This window comes from Octodon degus, unplaced genomic scaffold (assembly GCF_000260255.1).
Source record: "Octodon degus isolate 3935 unplaced genomic scaffold, OctDeg1.0 scaffold00102, whole genome shotgun sequence".
In the NCBI taxonomy this organism is placed as follows: domain Eukaryota; kingdom Metazoa; phylum Chordata; class Mammalia; order Rodentia; family Octodontidae; genus Octodon; species Octodon degus.
Window position 1 is genome coordinate 7919031 of NW_004524678.1, and position 3741 is coordinate 7922771.

The window sequence follows — 3741 nt, forward strand, 5'->3', positions numbered from 1 at the left end:
TGCTGGGATTATGGATGTGAACCACAAGCCATGATGACAGGGCTGCCACATTTTCCATGCATCCTGCTGCTGTCCATATTAAGTTCTGGGTGCTGTTACTGCAGGCAGCCGAGTTAGATAGAAATATTATACGCAGTCAGACAGGGCCAGGCCCTTGAAGGAGACAGCACAAAAGAAAAGATACCTTGCAACTGTGGGAGGGAGGGATGCTCCTGCTGTGAACCAGACCTAAAGACCTAAAGGCCAAACAAATGCTAAAAGAGTAGCACCTGGAATTGAGATTTTAAATAGGTATCAATCACCTATTTGGGAAAGACCCAAATAAGTCACTAGCCCAACCCCCAATGGGAAGAGACTGTCCTCTACTCCAAACCCCAACAGGAAGAAACCCTATTCCGTATTCATACCCGCTTACTCTGTGACTTGCTTCCCCATTTGGTCCTAGGTGTAATCAGTTTTACCTGAGCAATGGTGCTTGTAAACTCATTGGTTGACCATAGTTTTGTCCCACACCACATCCACCTAAACGAGTTCCCATTCTCTCTACCTTAGCCGCACATGTTTTTAGACTATAAAAGTCCCTGGAAGAGACATCTTCCCAGGGAACTACCTCCTTGGACCCCCCTCCTGTCCCTCTCTTGGACAGGAGCTTTCTTTCCCTCAGTAAATATATTCTGCTCATAACCTCTGTTTGTCCCTAAAATTCATTCTTTGGTTTTAGAGAACACGAACTTGTGCAGGTCAGGTCAGGAGATTGTTTTTCCCTATGTCTTCTGGAGGTTCCCTATATGGTTTGGAGGTCACCCACCCGAGATCAGTTTTTCGCCCTGTATCACCGTCACTATGCCAGTTGTCCTGGCATCTCAAGAACTCAACGTGGTGGAACTCAACACCACCACAACCACCCCTTCTGCCACTGCTTCCAATGGCGGATACTCAGTTCTTCCTACTTCTCTGCATCAGTAGTTCCCAATACACAACACACGTTGTATTTACGCAAACATATGAACTACATCAAGTACCAGAACCTGGCTAACAGGATGCTGGAAAGAAAGTTTATATATGCATGATCCTTGTTTTTTGGTTGGAAATGAAAAGTATTTGAATGGAATTCAAATATTAATTCCTATACTTAATAAGAACTAGACATTTACTAATTTACTTAGATCTTAACATACCTTCAATCTGAAAACCACAATAGGTAACATTTCTGGTATATTCTATTATTATTTTTTTTTGGTACCAGGAATAAAATCTCAGGACCTTGTGCTTGCCTCTTTTGTATGGTTAATGCCACCTCAGACCTCTTGCCTATTGAGTTTGCATATCTATCATAAATAAAGCCACTGTTTCCATAATAATCACTACAAAGAATAAAGTCAAACAATATTAGAAGGTATAGCTGAAACAACTACTATATAGATTTAATGATTTGTCTCATTAAATCAAAATGTCATTTATTTTTTAATGCAACACAATTTTGGTAAACTTTGCAATATTTTTTACAACTCTATTTTATCTATAGTAACAAAGATGATTACATAGCCATATAAATAAAGCAACAAATCTATTTAGATTGACCCTGCTTAGACATCCAGACACCCATAAATCATTTAACTGCATTCATGATTGTCCCTTTTCAATATATTCTTGGCATTGCAATTAAAACAACTTCTATAAAAAATCAAATGTGTTCTGCACAGCCTTCTTGGACTCCTTCATGGTTTCTTAATGCCTAGTGCTGAGCTACTCTTTCCACTGAGCCTGGGCTATTTCACAACCTTTATCCCTAATGCTTCTCCACTTCCCTGGTTTATTGATGCAATTTTACCTTTATTCCAGTTCACAGAATCCACAAAGCTTCCCCTTGCAAGATCTCTACACACTGCTACTTTTGCCCAAAATTCTGCCCCATGGCCCCAGCCAAATGCATTCCTTAAGGAAATTTTCCTAATGCTGGAGACTGTGCATTTGTTTACATTTACTTGTTGTAAACATCCTATATTTTTTGCATAGCATTTGTTATAGCTCTAAGTAACTACTAAACACTGTTTAACTTATTATTTAATTGTTCTTATTTCAGTAGACTAGAAGCTTCATAAGCACAAATTTAATTCTGGTCTTTCTTTCTCCTTTTTCTCTATTATAGTGCCAGCAAAGATATATTATGTGTTGACTAAATTTCAGTTGAATTAATGAAGGATAGAGGGAGTCATCGAGTGACTATTTACAAAAACCAGTGATGTCATAAAACAATGTTCAAACTACAAACAAAAGATAACAACATTTAGTATTATATGCAGTGTTATTATTATAATAACAGGAAATAGCTGGAAGTTTACCAAAATCTTAGCCTGGAGAATATATGGTAAACATCATTTCTTATACTTTTCCATACTTACTTAAATACATTTGATAGATAGCCATTAAGGAAAAGCATGTTGCTGGTAACCTTTCCTAATTGCTCATCTTTGCTCACTATCACTTATAAACTTACAAACATTTTGAACAAAAAAATTTACACAGTCATGACTTTGAAACTCCCTAGTGTAAACTTGGGAAGTTACGCACCTCCTCATTGAGTGTGTTTGTTTGTGTGTATGTTTCTGGGAAAAAATGTGGTATGTATTTATTTTCCTGTGCAATACAGATTTTCATAAGGAAAATACCTGTGAATTCACTGAACCAAAGTCAATAAAGTTAACTAACCAAAAATGGAAATAATGAAATTATTATATAATGGTAAAGATTATTATGCCTTTTTCTACAGAAAAATTTTTATATTAGCAATAATAATTTTACCAGGAATAATAATTTAACTTACTTAGAACCCTACTTAAAACACAAAGCCATGCTATTTTAAGGTGAAATATGATTAAGAAAAGGTATTTTCTTGTGATCATAAAATTGATTTAGATATTGACTCCACATGTAAGAATAATGAACATATGATTTCCACCTTTATTGACCTTTTTACATAAACCTTTCTGCATGGGATGATTGAGTTTGTATGCATCTTCTTATGTCTAAAAGTATTTCTTTCTTGTACCAACTGTAGAGTTCTATAGTGTAAAGCAAGATATCAAACAACTACTTGAGCTTTGAAGTGGAGTAGCATGCCTTAGTCAGGAAATGCAGTCTTCACAAATTTTAGATTCTATCTGAAATATTATTTCAGAAAGCATTGTGGTATAGAATATTCAGAGTCATTATGGAGATGGCAAATAATAGTTAAGGATTATTACAGATGTAGTTAAAAATGCTGCAGTCAATAATTCCTCTATACTGTCCACACGTTAGTACCTTGACTTACAGGTGAGAGGTTACAGCAGTCTTTACTCTAAACGGACTTTCATATATGTGGTAGAGAGATCAAAGTAACCAGGGCCAGATTCAAAACAATAAAAAACATAATGTTATATTAAAAAACTTATTTAGTTAAACTAGTTTGCACAATAATTCAATCAAAGTCTGTTGAAGTAGTCTTCATAAAAGTAAAAATTAATACCTCAGTATTAGTGAGGTAAAGACATATTATGTGTACCTTTGAGGCATATTTCAGTAGAGAAATTTATCTCTTGAGTTTAGAAAAAATAGATTTCTTTACCATTAGGTGTCTGAGTGAATCTAAGTATAATCATAAACACTGTGGAAGAAATGTAGAAATGTGTAGGGTACGCTTAAATTCAGCAAAATAGGGAGTTGCTTGTTTTTGTTTTTATTTATTTAGGACAGGGTGTA

General features: G+C 35.3%; 1 protein-coding gene across 2 annotated transcripts in view; it reads left to right on the forward strand.

The window, feature by feature from the left end:
- Mdga2 (MAM domain containing glycosylphosphatidylinositol anchor 2) overlaps positions 1 to 3741 on the forward strand; it is an 883696-nt gene that overhangs the window by 519297 nt on the left and 360658 nt on the right. The gene's annotated exons all lie outside the window — the stretch shown is intronic.